This window comes from Anneissia japonica, unplaced genomic scaffold (genome assembly GCF_011630105.1).
Source record: "Anneissia japonica isolate Jap-2015-1 unplaced genomic scaffold, ASM1163010v1 scaffold27830_len515607_cov181, whole genome shotgun sequence".
Taxonomy (NCBI): Eukaryota; Metazoa; Echinodermata; class Crinoidea; order Comatulida; family Comatulidae; genus Anneissia; species Anneissia japonica.
This window is the reverse complement of record NW_022732997.1, coordinates 187429-204828: the sequence shown is the minus strand read 5'-3', so window position 1 is coordinate 204828 and position 17400 is coordinate 187429. Positions and strand designations below refer to the sequence as shown.

The window sequence follows — 17400 nt, the reverse complement described above, 5'->3', positions numbered from 1 at the left end:
AAATCTTATGATTCAGAAATGATAAATTTTAATGATGTACTTTCCTTATAATCATAGTGGAATTAGTAGATATTCATGAAAATACTTAAAAAAAGATATTCATGATGTACTTAAATATGATGTGCTTAAATAAATATTATTAAATAAAAAGTAAATAAAATAAAAAAACTTAAGATTCAAAAATGATGAATTTTAATGATGTATTTTATAATCATAGTGGAATTAGTAGATATTCATGAAAATACTTAAAAAGATATTCATGATGTACTTAAATATGATGTACTTAAATAAATATGATTAAATAAAAAAATAAATAAAATAAAAAATAAATAAAACCTTATGATTCAGAATTTATAAGTATTCATAATATTAATAATCATAAAAAGAATAATTAATGATATATGTTTTTATAGAAGCATAAAATATAGAAAAGTCATGGTGCATTTATAATCATAAATAGTAAAAATACTTAAAACCTTACTAGGCCTATTACTAATGATGGTGTTCCAAAAAGTTGTCTTAGCAATCTTCATCTTTCTTTCAAGATGGCATCAAATTATTATTATATTTGCAATGCATGTGGTGAAATGAATTAAATTAAAGTATCAACAGTAAGCCTAGTATATCATCACTTCTCAATTCTAGTTCTAGAATTGATAATGCGAAATGTCTAATTAGATTTCACAGGTAAACATACAAAGTTTATTCTTACAGCGAACAAATGCAGGATAGATTACATATTCCTGGTTGGTCATATTTTCCCGGAATAAATTGACCATCTGTAATAACGTAGAATGGTGATCAGGTAAATCCCAACCATGGCAACGTTGGCGACTGCGGATCAATTCTTGTGTTTATCTTGTCTGCAGGCTTATCAAGTCCGTAGCCCGCCAATTATTCCTTAAGTCATTAAATCGGTAAACCTGAGCGCAAGTACTAGCAAGGCTGAATTAAGCAGCCTAGATGTTTATTTACTGATAACAACTATTTAGTGTCGCAGCACTACAGTATACACAAGCAGAACACGATTATACATTGCCATTGTCTCTTTATCTCCCTGTGTATTGTTTATTTATATTTTTCAACACGTCCTTTTATAATTATTGTAGATAGTGGTGATATATCCTGTTTTAGTTCAAGTGGACATTATAATTATTATGTGAAAACATAATAAATCTCCAGTATCAATTTGTATTTTTTATGGCTAGTAACAATAACAATCTTTTAATGTTTCCTCAAATTCCGCAACTATTATTAATATCAAAATTTTTAAATTTTTTCCTCATCTTTTGCTAAAAGGAATTTTACTTAACAGGAAATTGAATCAAAATGCATGAAGTATGATTATACCGAGAGTGCACAAAATACAATTTTTGAGTTCTCACTTAACTCAGAAAGCTGTTATACTGTCCCAAATCAGCAATATTTTCACTCAAAAATATCGATTTCTGTGAGATTTCTTAAATTAAGAGTATGTGCCATGCATCTAGTAAGGATGTTGTTTGCTTTCAGAATGTCTCCGGTTACTACACTACAAATTGGTTATCAGCTCTTTCAGCGTCAGTATTTCAGTTATAAATATGTATGTTTCCATATCTGTTCTTAAAAGTAGTTTATCTGGTAATGAAAATGATAGTGACCTTTTTTAGCTTGAAGCATTCCTTAAGTGCTTCTAAATTTAGGAAATTTTTATGGTTTGAACTATATATTGCTGAGTTATGTTTTTATTCATTATGATTTATTTTACAAACATTAAAATATTATTCAATGTTTGAACATTATATGAGAGGCTGCGTTATCATATCAAGGATATCAAAATTACCTCCTAAAATCACGCCCAAGTTTACTGAATTTGTGTTTGAGGTTACCGATAAATACTATAAATATGAGTAAATACAGTTTTGTGAAATATTTCAATAGATATCAGTTATTAACCAAATAATGATTAACTCTTGAGAAGCAGAAGAGTGTCTCCCTCTCTCTTTGCACTGATAAGTCACATAATTTAATTCAGTTTGATTGAGATATGACAGCAGTTGTTAGATAGTAACTTTCATATAATTATTATGCACCATATTCAAACAGTGCATAAAGCAACAGTATATTGTTGTAGAAAAATATAACTTATTATTGTATAAATGTAATGTATATAGATTGGCTATAATGCATTAACAAGGTCTCAATGCTCTGTTAGTGATACAAAATTTAAACAAAAATGTGATTATATTAGGATTATTATTATTTATTTGGTTTATTTTTTTATTTTTCGAATTTGTGTTATGGATTTTAAGGTATATCAAATGGGCAGTAAAAAACCGTCATTAGAAAATGTTTTCAAATAATACATGCATAAAATATATTTAGATTAAGCTCCGTACTGTGTAAAATGGTATTTGTAAAATATAACATTTACATTAATATTAATAATTAAATGACTATATTAGATATAAAGTGGGTGATAAAAAAAATGAAGAATACTGATAAGGAATCTTACTGACTGTAAATTGGCATTTCATGGCTGCATGGTTTGTATAAAAGACTTATTGTTAATTTTATAGTACATTGAAACTAATAAAATATATTTTATCAGTCTGCAAAGCACTGATAAACAAATACCGCTTATTTTTTTTCCCTTCCCTACTTCTTTTATAACATCATCATTCTACTTCTCTGTCTTGACCTGAATGAGATGCCTTAGCATTTCCCTGGCGACTAAAAAATCAATTGTTATTCCATATTTATGAAAAGAATATTAACAAAGGTAAGATGGACACAGAATTGTTATAAGTTTGAAGGATAAGGTTTCTCCATTAGACTTAAGTCTAGAAAACATGATTATTCTTTGTGATTTTTTATGCAATCAAATTTGGATGAATCATGGATCACTTTTTTCTCCCACATTCTGATGTTAATTTTCTTTCTTGTGAATGTTGTGTTATCTCTCATTCATTTGATTTGCTCATTAAAAACTGATAATATTTTTATTATTTCCGATTTGGACGATTTAGTGGGAAATTACTTGTGATAGACGATTGATTTACAAACAGTTACAGTATTTCACATTATTGTACATGCATCATCAATGCAATATTCTTTATTTTCAATCTACATAAAATATACAGATGCGTAGTTTTGTGTGTTGTAGGCACAATTTTAAAACAGACAAAAATAGGGCTATATATTTAAAGAGTACATAAAAATATAAAACAGTATTGTTTCCCTGTTATTCATATTGATGCATAATAGTTACTTTTGAACATAGTAATTTAGATTTTGAAATACCAGTAATTGGTTTTGCAAATATTATTCATTGTGTTTGTACATTGGTAACTAGGCCTATAGTTCTTTATATATAATGTTATGGATAAAAATTAAAAGTACTCAAGTTAACAATATTAAAGTAAAGCAAATGATATATTTTCTAAGAAAAACTTTACAAAATTCCACTTCCTCCCTTCCCCCCCCCCCCCAAAATAAATAAAGATTGTTATCTGGTCACTTTAAAAGCACAATTAACTAGAACAGTCACGCCATAAAGTGCATACCTCCGCATACTGAACAATATGTAGGCCATGTGTGATGGGCGATTCCATTATTTTCTTTTACATTCCACAGGGTAAAAAAATTGATCATCAGCTTGCCCTTTTACCTGTTCTTCCCAAAATTTACTGTAATCATCTCTTTATTATTATGTACCATTCTACGAAATTTCATGATGATCCTTTCCTACTAAGTGTATAAGGTTGCTTTTTTATAGCTAAATGTGATATTTGGAACTACCATGACCATTTAAAATATATTTTTCTGGTAGATAGTTTTCACACATTTATGCTACCAATGGCTAAAATTTTCTGTAGCCATAAATGAAATGACTCCCATATAGAAATATCAGGGAACTTGCGATAGCACTACGATTATAAGACGTAGAACATAATGACGTCACTAAAAGTCACGTTGGCCACATCTATGTATGCAGGGAACAGACGCCGGTTAGGACGGTTACGCATGAGTGATTCCATTTTAGCATTTTGTCGTCGAAACAAATCAAAAGCTCCCTATATATGAGTGAACCTCAAGGGGTTAGGATTCATCTAAGACAAAATTGAAAACAATGTTTCCCTATTGTTAATATGTTGTAGACAAAGCTTTGTATTAATAAGAGTCATTTTGGTAAATTAATATTAAATGAAGAAAACTTCTCTTAACACCTAAAACATTCCCTCTCCCCCTCCCAAGTGACAGAAGTTGGCCTAGTTCCATCCCATAATTCATGGGAATGGAAATAAAGGTAATATAATTATATGATGTATGAAATGAATGTAGGAACCATTATAATTTTGATAGTTAATAATTATACAATATTCATTATACTGACATAATGCATTGTTGATATTTAGTGTACACATTAGAGGAACTCCATGCCATTCATCCATTGTTCAGAATTTATTGTTAGGAATTCAAGAATCTTTTTTTTATGACAGTTGAATTTGTCACATAATAAATTGTAGAATGCTTTTGTCAGTGACAAAGGCTGTTAAAAATGTATTTAGACCTTGATGATTTTTTGATTGGGACCACTAGGGAGGGAAGCGATATAGGGGCGTGATCATGCGGAACAATTATTTCGACTTTTTTACGTCGTAAACCTGTGTTTGTAATAAAAAATATAACAGTGTCATTTTAAAAATGATTGTTTTTTCATTCATAGATATGGTTGATAAAACAAATACTTAATTGATTTTTAAAAATTAACTAACATGAATAATGAGTCTCATTAAAAATGGTTTTGTCAGACATATAAATATAATAATAATATGATAGTAATACATCACATATAATGCGTCATCTATCTAGCATGCTATTCTGAGGTGCAGTGACTTTTGACAAAAAGAAAAAAATGCATTTATATTTTATTTTTTTATTTGTTGGAAATCCAAAACAGTTAGGTTTAATTTTACAATTTACCTTGTCAAATTGTATTATAATCGAATTTACCGTATATACTCGCATATAAGGCGATCGCATATAAGACAAACCCCGAGTTTGAGAAAATTGTTGACGATTTTTGTACGTCAGTCATATAAGGCGACATCTAGTTGGCTAAAAACGAGGCCAGATATAGGGCCAATCTTCCAAAATACTACCAATTTATAGGCTTTAACATGTTCATCAAAATCTTATTTCCCGCATTCAAAATTGCGTTCATTCGTACAACAGTAGCTTCATTTCAGTAGTTGTAAATTGGTGTGTTACAGGCGATCCGCACATATTGTAAGACAAACTTGATTTAGAAATCAAAAACGTGTATTGTGTTGTTTTCTTTTATTGTAATTTGCTATTTTAAGCCTTGTCTTATATGTGAGAATATACGGTACTTTACAAAATAGTAATTTTATTTTTTTCTCCTTGTTTTTTCTATCCATTTAAATTTCCCTTTCCTTATTTTCCTCTTCTTTTCTTATATTTATTTATTGTAAATCGCCGACTTGAAATATTTACCTCAATGAAAACGTGCTTTTTGTAACTTACGATAAAGTGAAATGAATAAAAGCGATTGTATAAGTAGGTTGATGTATCTCCAGTGTGTTCAAGAAAAGGGACATTACGTTTAGCTTCCAAATGGCGAAATTAGCATGTTTTGCTAGCCACATGCAACAGTTCCTGATTTGCACGAAATCCTATAGCGTTGCGGAGACGTAGATTCAGCTTTACAACAAAAAAGATGGCGCCGCCCTCGCTCGGGCTCAACTATAATAGTTCTCCAAAGAAAGCAAATTTTCAGTGTCTGTTCAAATTCTCTATTGTAATATTTTAACAACTAATATAGTTATTATTATAGAAAATTAATTAAGGGAATGATGGTCTATTATGAATTATGAGGAAATACATTTTTAAACCACAGACGACAGCTTAATATTCATCCGCGTTACCGGATCTCTAAAATTTCATCTGCTATAAAAGTTAGCCCTTTTCATTGGTTAGTATGATAGTCGTGGCTTGCCAGTCGTCTTCAGTTGAACTAAAACTAGGACTTGATTTAGTCGTAGTTAAAACTTCGACTACATTGTTTGTGAATACAAATTGAAGTTAAAGATGCAACTAGCACTAAATGAAGTTCTAGTTCGAAGTTCGACTAAAGTTTGTTTTAAGAATACGGGCGTTAGCTAACCAAATTGGCTATATTTTCTCCCTTGTGGTTATTATTTGCTTTACACTTTTTTCTTGTTTATATTTGTTTTATGAAACTTTAAAAATATAGATGTGTAGTATATTGTTAACCAGTACAAATTTCACTAGAAACAGATTACCATTTACTTAAAATGCTCTTAATTCTTTTTTCAATGTAAGTTCTAATCTTGAGTTTTCTGATAACTTTCCTCACAAATACCCAGTTTTACTCATGACAAAAGGTTAGTTATTGCTAAATCAAAGTGGAATGGAAGATCATTAGATAAAAAAAAAATAACGAAATAAAGGAACTAGGCCTGTAATGCCCTGCCCAGACTCTCAAATTTTATTTGAAAAAAACATGCTTGTTAGTGCCTATTTGCATTTTTACGTTAACTGTATAGCGCCCTCTAAATTAGGAGGCGAATCTTGAGAATATTCTAACTTTTTGTCACCATGGCTAGTGTGCATATAGGAAACTGCACATTTTGCTGCTGGAGATGAAATCTTGTGAGCACTTTTAGAGCTTCGAATTTGTGTTCGAAAGCACATTGTTATTATTATAGCGCATAGTTTATAATTCAGTTTTGAGTTGAGCGTGTTTACTTTGTGAAGAAACATGGTTTTTAAACCACATTTATCTCACATTTACCTTACTTCTTTCTATATTATATAATTACAATACCTGATTAAAGTTATATGACGTTTTTTAAACCACATTTATCTCACATTTACCTTACTTCTATATTATATAATTACAATACCTGATTAAAGTTATATGATGTTACTTACAAAGGCTTGTTTATGTTATGCGCTTATATGAAACGCCATTCTTAGAACCACTAAAGAAGCATGAAGAGAAATTGAATATCGTAGTCTCACCTGACAAGAATATGATTATAAATATTGTCATGATGACAACACATTATGACTATATATGTGGCAAAGACAAGCCAAACCAATCACTCGTTGCAAATCATGTTTCAGAGATAATGACGAAAACATGCTGAAATGTCAAAATTTTTGAAATCTATTATAGTGGACTAATCTAACCTCTATACATCATGGTATGCTATTATTTTCCCCATTTTCAATGTTAAAACAACAATTTTTAACAATTTGTTGATGGTTTCTGCCTGAGAAATGCCCAAAATCATAAACCTTGAAAGTTGACTTCTCAAATATTGTTCTTGAAACAGCTATATGTTTTAATGCTTGTAACTTCTTAATGAAATGTCGGATTTAATGATTTTTTAAAAACCATTTTATAGCTCTCATTTACATCTTTAACCATGTATTAATAAGTAAAAATTGATTTTTAAGACGAGTGACTGGTTTGGCTTGCCTTTGCCATATATAGGCTAATCACTTTCTTTATCAAAGAAAGTTTTGATAATCTGGGCAGGCTTAAGACAATCTATAAAAATGATCCTCAATCAATTCAGCTCAAAGATGTGGATGAGTAAATAGTAATATTAATATTAAGTTCATTCATTGATACCGGGTAATAGGTCACACTTTTCATTATTATTCAAATATCTTGGACATGATACTACGTTTTTGATTCTCGAGGGAGCACTTCTATCTGTATACGTAATACATCAACGGAAGAAACACTCGGAACACATTAACAGATACCAAGTACCCGTTATTGTATACACTTGGGTATGAGAGCGATGAGTATATGCGATAGTCAATAGTAACACGGTAAGTTTATATCTTTGGTAACTTCAGTGGTCGGAAATTTCAGACAATGCCTAATATCTATTTGTGATGGGTTCGTATGATAGGTACAAAATTATTTTTGATTAAACCTCACAATCAACGATCATCAGAAATTGCTATCAATCATGAATTTTCATATTGATATTGGATTTCAGTGTCAGTGGCGGAAAGAAAGAATAATGCATTCTCTTGGGACTCATAAATATTTCAGACTAATGATCTGCTGCAGGATAGGGAAGTACTCTTGTATGATTTTTCTACAACCTGTGATATACAGTGGCATATCTAGGAGTCTTAAATTGGGTGAGGGGTAGGGCTGATAGGGGTGCCAAGGTGATATGATGTGATTATTATCTACTTGAATGTGATTTTTGGGCAATTCCAGTTGCAGATCGGTAAGACAGGGTCACTGCTAACAACAAACTTAACATCAGGGCTGGTTTAAATCGCTCCTTGCCCAGGGTTTGGTTGATAGAACCTAGTCTTCTCAGATAAAGACTTTTCAGTGGGATGTGGGGGCGACTGGGGGTTGTGCGCAAGTTTTATTAGGTGCGCAAGATATATTAGGTGCCGTCTGCACCCTCTCCCAGTTGCCCCACTGGTGATATAGGCCTGTCTTACAAATTTAAAATTCTTTGTTTAATATTTTATGATAGTACTCTCTATTATATATATTCAATGCCAAATGTTAACAAAATTCACTCAAAATAATATAAAGTAAAGTAATACTAGTAGGCCTATTGTTATCTCTCAGTTTGTAATTTTAATTACTTTCCTACAATATAAATTTATAAGAATTTCAAAAATGTATTATTTTTAAATTTTATTCATGCAACCATTGAAACAGCAAATTAGATTTGGAACAATTATTAAATACACAGAAGTTAAAAGATAAGCAAATCATAAAGAAAGATCAAATCGATGTTAAATCAGTTGACTACATACTCAATCGAACTCTTGTTGTCCAAAAGCAGTTGTTCAAATCACAATATAAAATGACATTTAGTTAATTGAAAATAGTTTATAACAGTAAAATTTTTATCCAGAATTTTATGGGAATGTCTGAAAATATGAAGAGACTCTAAAGGCCTTGCAACGATAATGATAACGATAAAAACCTAAAAAGCAATTGTTCATATAGAAAATTAAGGAAATAAAAGTTTTTACACTAGGACGGGTCTATAACGATTTATCGTGCATACGATAACAAAATATTTTGCCAAATCAATTCAAATTACGCCATAATCATGGAATAACGATGAAATGGTTATACAAGTATAAACAGGCCTTTAGGGTGCAGGAAGTTACTGAACGAAATACATCCACTCTTTCAGAACCATGAGCGTCATGTTTGGCAGATACCGGGGCTATATAAATACCCACCACAAGTACATATATTATTATTATTATTATTATTAAAAAGGATTTTATTTATAGGTACAAACTATTTCTCTATTTTAATAATAATCTCATTGATAGGTGTAGGCCATGCTATCCAAATCTAAATTAGGCAAATTATGCATTCTTGTTCAAAATAGTTTATTCACAATATAAGACAGCTCCAGAGTATGAGAGAAATGTATTCAGTCTGAATGCTTTGAAAATGTTTAAAATTCTTTTATTTATCTCAAAATATTTTTAACATCATCATTTATTTAACATCATAGTCTAGTTTCTGTATGTACAGTATAATGGGAGCATACTTAGCTACAGTAAGTATGAACGATACAAAACGATGCCACCTTTTTGTAAACTGATTAAAAATTCATTCTGCTTCCATCATTAAAAGTGTGATAAATGTTTAATTGACATGAAGTACAAAGTTTGTACATGTTGAAGTCATTAGTTAGACCATCTGCTTGCAGTTGTTGGTGGCACCACGCAGCTATTAATAATTGGGACTTATGTAATGCAATTAATTGCAAGCAGAGGTGTTAAAATGAGACAGGAAGATGATTATTAATTGTCACACAAATCAACTGGTTCCAACATTATAAAGAACTCTTCCCAAAGGATTGAAAAAATAAATAATTACTTCGCTGTTAACCAACTGTACAATACCTTGGATCTATCATTCCAGAGCAAACATATTGAATAGTAACGTTTTGATTTATATTTTTATTAGTTGAAATTAGTTGAGAATGTGTATATATTTGAGCAGGTTTCCAGTTCTAATTTCATTAAGAGTAGAAGTAGTATCACAGTAGGGCTCACAATGGATGCTACAGTGCAATTTGGTTGTACGCTAAATGTATATAATGTATATAAGGCCCAATAAAAAAAATTATTAGTTTATCACCCTCGTGCGCATGTCTTTTATGGTACTGGGAAAAAAACATTTTTTTTGAAATTTTTTACATTTTTTTTTTTTTCATTTATTTTATTAAATAGTTAGTAGATATTTTTTGCATTATCTAAATAATGTTTTACTTTGAATATCAATGCACCAGCAAACAACCCAAGGGTGATATTTGGCTTTAGCAAAATAAAAAAATCTCCCTCCCTCATCACTTTTCCTGTCCAGTTAGGGTGATAAACTAATAATATTTTTTATAAGGCCTAAATTTGCTATAGTGCATAATCAAGGTCTCAATGCCCTATATTTATTTATTTATTTATTAAGGTATAAAACACAAAACAAAACAACAGCCAAAGCTGAAAATGTTTGTTTACAATCAACAAATGAAGACAACATAGGAAAACAGGTCAGGTGGAAAAATACATATCAAAATATCAAAACATTCAAATAATTACTTTAGAAAAGTTAAAAATTAATATCATATTACAAAATATATATATAGATATATACACCATATAATTATAATTAAATTTCAAAAACATCTATTAATTCAAAATTTAAAAAACATATCGACATATCAAAACATTCAAAAAATTACATTAAAAAAGTTAAAAATTAATATCATATTACAAAATATATATATAAATATATACACCATATAATTATAATTAAATTTCAAAAACATCAATTAATTCAAAATTTAAAAAACATATCGACATATCAAAACATTCAAAAAATTACATTAGAAAAGTTAAAAATTAATATCATATTACAAAATATATATAAATATATACACCATATTAATATAACTCCCTGGTACTACAGTGCAATATAATAAATGACTAACTTGTTTGTATAACATGACGTATTTTCTAGCTTTCGTCTACACAGTGGAATTCATCAGGAGATTACAAAAAATAAGTACAGTAGTATGTTTGTTTTGTGACCTAACATGTTTATAACTTTGGTGTTGTTGCACAAACATGGTTTGTGTACCACAATGTTCAGCGTATTGATTAGATAGTGTTACATGGATTCTTACAGTGACATGTTTGTGTCTCTATGTATAGCATAGATTACATGTTACATAAGTAAATGATACATAATATGGTTGGAGCATGTGTGCACAACAATTTGTTAGGAAATATACTGTTATTTTATTAAAAATAAATACATAATTAGATATTGTGTTTCTTGGTCATTACATATCTTGAATCCGTGGTACTGTGCAGATATTTAATTTCTTGGCCATTACTGAAAACGTAGTGAGCAAAGAATTGAAATTGAACTTCAACTTTGACATCGTTTTGTCTCACCTCAAGTCAATCCTCTTCCGAGCCATATAGGTCTAGTCCATAAAGTAGGACTTCTCTCCATCTGTCCCAGTTTCTCACTTTTACTTTTGTCGCTGTCAGTAAATTATGCCATTTCTTATTCGATTTTCTTGTTCAAAAAGATTTGTTTTTTATTTTGATATTTGTATATATAGAACAAGCCTATTGTAGAAGAATTCCTCAATTCAACTGTTGGCTACTAAGGAATTTTTTCTAGCCGTAATTTTTACTGGATTTGTAATTGAATAAAAGATACTGAGATGTAAATAAAAATAATAAGTCTCACACGTTTTTCCACACTGTTACCCAAGGCAATAGAGTGATGCCTATGAGAGAGATTCCATAGTTTGCTGCATGAAAAAAATCGATGGATTTTGCATTTGAACCTCTCTTGGTAGGTCTACTTACATTATTCCAGGGGTGGCTCAAGAATGTTTGAAACTATGGGGCACGATTTCATATTTTCCTATAATTAAATACATATAAATACATATCCGATATTAGAATGATTCATGATCAGTATGCTGTTACGAAATATAAACATTTAGTATTTGTATGCCTGGGTATTTTAGTGGCAAAACTGGGAATTGTGTACGCCCTTCCACTTCCCTCCCTAAATCCGCTCTCCTGTATACTACTAGGTGGAGAGAGACAAGGTGAATACAAAGTGCCTTGCTCAAGGGCACAAGCGACAAAAGCGACTGGGTTTCGAGCCACCCTCCCCCCTTTACAAGGTTAAGAATTGGTGTCACATTATGCCAAACGCAATTAATACATTGCATGCCATGGTGTATCTAAGAGGGAGTAAGCCTCCCATAAGCCTTCCAATGGCAGCCTACCTCTGCACTAGATATGCCATTGACTCCATACTTGCTCTGCTTTCTTTATTTTTTTTCTATATCAGTTATTAATAATCTTTAAATAATAATTTTTTTCTTAAGGTTCTGGTATATGGACAATATTAAGTAATTTTCTATTCTATATTGACAGAATTTGCAGACTTACTAATGCTGTTTATAAACTATGCCTTTCACAATTAAGGGAAGACTGTTGGGGTTATCCAAAAAAAATATAAATACCAGTTTGCATTAATTAAACCCCAGAAACCTAATAGGCCTATATTATACAAATACAATGGATAGTTTTAAAAATAATAATTTTAACTTGATATTTGGCATAACACACAGTGTATTCTTTTATATGCTGTAAAGATAACAAAACAGACATGGAAAAAGAGAAAAAATTACAAATGAAAAAGATGAAATCAAAGAAAGTAGTGTGGAATATCTACATATATTAATTGAACTTATACTAAGTAGCAGTTGAATAATTGACCAATTTACCACTTTGGAAAATAGTTGAAAATCCTCAAATATGAAATCTGCATTTTGTTAGTACGAGGAAATATGAATATTTAAATCAAAGTATTGATTGCCAATCAATTTTTACAATTTATTTTTATGTGTTACTGTGACTTCAAAGATGTCATCAGGAAATTGTTGGTTAATTCAACCTTGAGGCTCTACAACATAACCTCAATTTCTATGAATGTTTGCCTCCGTTTAAAATGATTAAATTTTTTTATAGTTTAATCAAATGCAATATTCATGATGGATTTCTGTATGAGAAATGTCTTTAGGCAGTAGTGTAAACGTAAGATATATTTAACTACCAAAAGGTGATTACTTGGCAATATATTATTCATAATAATTGTATAAGCCCTCACATGTCACCTTTCAAACACAGATATAAAAAAAATATATATGTGCTTAGATTTATCCGATTTCATGCACATTGATTTCCATTGTGAAATCTGTGTCTCCAAGAGGTGCTGTTCAAGCAAAGGTATTAGCACATAAACTAACACATGGTTGGCTGAAACACCATGGCTTGAATGATTTAGAAAATCATTTGTTGATGCTTTCATTATATATTGTCATACTGCATGGCCTTATGGTGTCAATTAAGTAGGCCAGATTGATACTTCTTTACTCAGATCTATACTTAATTGCACATAACAAGCTTAATTCTAATAGTAATACTGAAGGTTTAGTTAATTCTGACCGTATAACCGCATTATGGTGATTAATCTGTTTCATTAAGGCTGCTTCATTTTAATGTTTGTAATTTTAATTGCATGTGTAGAAACACCGATATTGTTCATCATTATCAAGATCACAGTGCACACTATGCTGCGAGTTCACTAAAATTACACTGTGTCTTGACTATTCCATTGGGAGCTTACGATTACGTGACGATATGAAATTAGAACGGATCATTCATCCGTGCCTATTCTGCATTCTATGCACATGAATTTTGGCCAAAACACGTCCTAGAATTTAAGTGACAATGTCAACTTAATGTTTTCGTTGGTACGACAGTACGTCCTAGTTCATGCCGTTATCATGCAATCAAAAACTCCCTATTATTTACCTGTATCTTCACCATTTCATTCACTCTGACTTCACCATTCCATACACTGTGATTTCAACCATTTTATTATCCTCCGCTGTGGTTAAATGTATTCACCCCCTGTCTGTCTGTCTGTCTTGTTAACAAGGTTACTCTAAAGGTATGTTCACACACACGGCGTAAGGCTGGCGTAACGTATGCCTTTGTGTGTGAACTAGGCAGTGGCGTTGTTAACGCCACCCACAACGCCACCTCCGTGGCATTATTAACACTACCTGCAGACCCCAGATTAGTTAACGCCACAGAGCTAACACCAGTAATGCTTGAATGGTCAGACCTCATTTCAAGTGATTGACCAATCCCGATTAGTTTTGCAATTTAGCTGAGTTACTTTCCTGTGCTCTCTATAATTGAAATGTAAAGGTTTTTCTTTTTTATTTTTCTATTACTGTATATTTCACTTAGTTTACAATGACGTATATGATGTGTTGGTTGTATTTTGTGAGATATTTTAATCTATTTACAGGCCCGTAGCCAGGTTCTTCCAAGGGGGGTTTTCTAGGTGTGAGGTCCACAGTCGAAGCCTGGTGGAGTCAGCGAAACCCCCAAAGCAAGAGGATTTTTGTGCTTTATGGGTCTAAATAATGCTATAAAGGCAGATATGTTTGAAAATGTCTGTGTCTGGGTGGGTCTGCCGTGCATTAGTTGGGTTGGAGGACTTATTTGAGAAATTTAAAGAGGGGGTTTCGCCAGAAAAGAGGAGGGTTTGCTACAAAAGGGGATTCTCCCAAACTATGAAAACCCCCCTGGATATGGGCCTGTTTTAGACTCTATAAAAACCTGCAACACCAACAATTGTTTCACAATTCTAGCTAAAAAATCGGGAGTAAAATTGTTCATTTAAAATATAGTAATCATCCAAGTTCAAGTTCAAAAGAACATTTATTTCTCAAAAAGTCTTTGCTTGGCCCCCTTTTGTTTTTGCTTTACATCAACAATATGTGCAATTCTTCCAAATTATTTTCTTTTCATTTATATGCAGATGATACTACCCTTCTCCATTCGGCTAATGATATCGACTCCCTTTTAAAAAATTTCCAATGATAATTTACCTAATGTTCTCAAATATTTCTCTGCTAATAAACTCTCTGTCAATTTGAAGAAGTGCAATTCCATTATCTTTCAAAATGTCCATAGACCACTTGATAATTACATAAGTCAACTCAAAATTAATAATCAGGTAATCCCCCTCATTAATGAAACTAAATTTTTAGGTGTTGTTATTGATAGTCGTTTAAGTTGGAAAAAACACATATCTGAGGTTGAAAATAAAATTGCAAAAGTATCGGCATTATTTACAGGCTATCCTCTTTTGTTCCCCAAAATATTCTCCGTGTTTTTTACTGTTCTTTGATCCTTCCCTACCTGAATTACTGCAACTTGGTCTGGTCCAACACTTACCCTTCCCATCTTAATAAACTGTTACTCCTTCAGAAGAAAGCTGTTCGAATTGTGTCGGGTGCACCTCCGCGAGCCCACACCGATCCTTTATTTTCCGCCCTTGGTCTTTTAAAAATTCATGACATCAATCATCTTCAGCAATGCGCTTTTATTTTTTCATGGGTAAATTTCTCTCTCTCCCCCCCCATATAATGACATTAAAAGGTCATGCCAAGATGTGTATAAGAGACAGTATTTATATAGCATAAGTACACATTTATATATAATAAATATAATCATCATGATCAGGCCAATGGCCTACTCAATCTCCATTCTTGTCTTTTCTTTCCAAGATTTGCCCAGTTTACTCCAAGCTCATTCTGGAAAGAACATTCCGTCTCTTGTTTGGCCTTCCTCTTTTTTCGTTCGTATGGCGTCCATCCGTTAACTTTTTAGCCCATCTGTTATGGTCCATGTGAGCTCCATGGCCTGCCCACAGGGCCAGATAAACATAGGGGCTTTTAGGGCACCAGCCCAGTCCCACAGACCCCAATGGGGCCAAATCCCAAGAAAAATCACTTAAAATCTGGTTTTATGTTTTAGCCACAGTATTTAGGTCCACTTGCAATTATAGCCCTAGGCTCCACAGCCCTTTATCAAGCCTTGCCTGCCCACTCCCATTTTATTTTATACAGTTTTCACAGACATATCTTTAACCTTTGTTGCCTTTCTTACATTTTTCCATTATCGAATCTACTGATGTTGAGGATAGACGTACCTGACCTCTTTGGCGCACTGCCCATGTAAGGGTTCGTGTTTTAAGTCCATGTACTGTAAGTCATACCTAGGTAAATTTTCATCATTTATGACTTTTATGTTTTAAGCACATGTTCTTGGCTTTCTCTTTTAAGAAGTACAATACTGGCCAAAGCTCTGTTTATTCCCCAAAGCCATATTTTCTCAACTCATTTTTACTGCATAGTGCCTACAGTTAATCTGTGATTTTGCCTTAATAATTACCGGTAGTAGTCGAAATGCAATCATATATTAGTTGAAATTAAACTGAATTGCATTACCTATATTCTACTCTCGCGCAAAATTAAGTAATAAGAGGTAATACAGGAGTGTGCTGGTAAATTATTTGCTTTGGACTTACTAAAGGAGATATTTTCACTGAAAACTGGGCCTCGATAGGGTTTTTGCCATGGATGGTTTGGCCATGGATAGCCAATTAGGACTTAAATTAGCATAGTCTTATTTCAGCAAAAAATTACCTTTAATCAAAAGCTGGCTTTTATGTCAGTAAATATCAAAATGATGTGGAGGACACAACACAATTAGTGGCATGACCTTTAAATGTCATTATATTCTGAATTTTAAATAAAAGAAATTGAATTCCTCGATTTAAGTACACATAGAGCATGCAATCAAGGAAAGAAAGAAGCACTTAATAGTACGTCAATACCCCACATTAGATTAAGTACGAACTTTTCTATTGATTATTGGGAAAGGGATTTATTCATTCAGAGTTCATTTAATTACCTACCTTAGAATTCTGACTTATTTTTAGGATGTTTTGTTAAGTGTTAGATCACGTTTATTAAGATCAATGGCAATTTAGATGGTAATTTGTCTGGCTAGGTTGTATGACAATGCATACAAGTGCTTTTAAACATCCTAAGGACTCTACATTTTACTTTGCTAAAATGGTGATTTATGAACATTCATATCTGCCATATTAGCTTGGAAAGAGTTCCTAAAAGTTCAAAAACATTTGACTACACTGCTGATGTAATTATGTTTATTGGTGATCCGCTTCACGAGCGGATCACCTCTTGTTATTGTCAGAGATCATCATCATCATCATCTTTTTTTTTTGGTGATCTGCTTCACAAGCTTCTGCTTCACGATATCTCAAAATTGCCGTGAGCTATGTACATGCACGCTTCAACGACCATTTGGCTTGGCCTGGAATAGTCACAGTGAGCTGTTCAATGTGCTCACTTATGTGTGACGTCATCT

General features: G+C 31.8%; 1 protein-coding gene across 1 annotated transcript in view; it reads left to right on the top strand.

Moving 5' to 3' along the window:
- Window positions 1-7854: 7854 nt before the first annotated feature.
- The window catches only part of LOC117115936 (docking protein 5-like), a 70822-nt gene continuing 61276 nt past the window's right edge, over window positions 7855-17400 (top strand). Inside the window, exon 1 of the mRNA XM_033259827.1 lies at window positions 7855-7875. The gene's annotated coding sequence lies outside the window, so the exon portion shown is untranslated. The remainder of the gene's footprint in view (window positions 7876-17400) is intronic.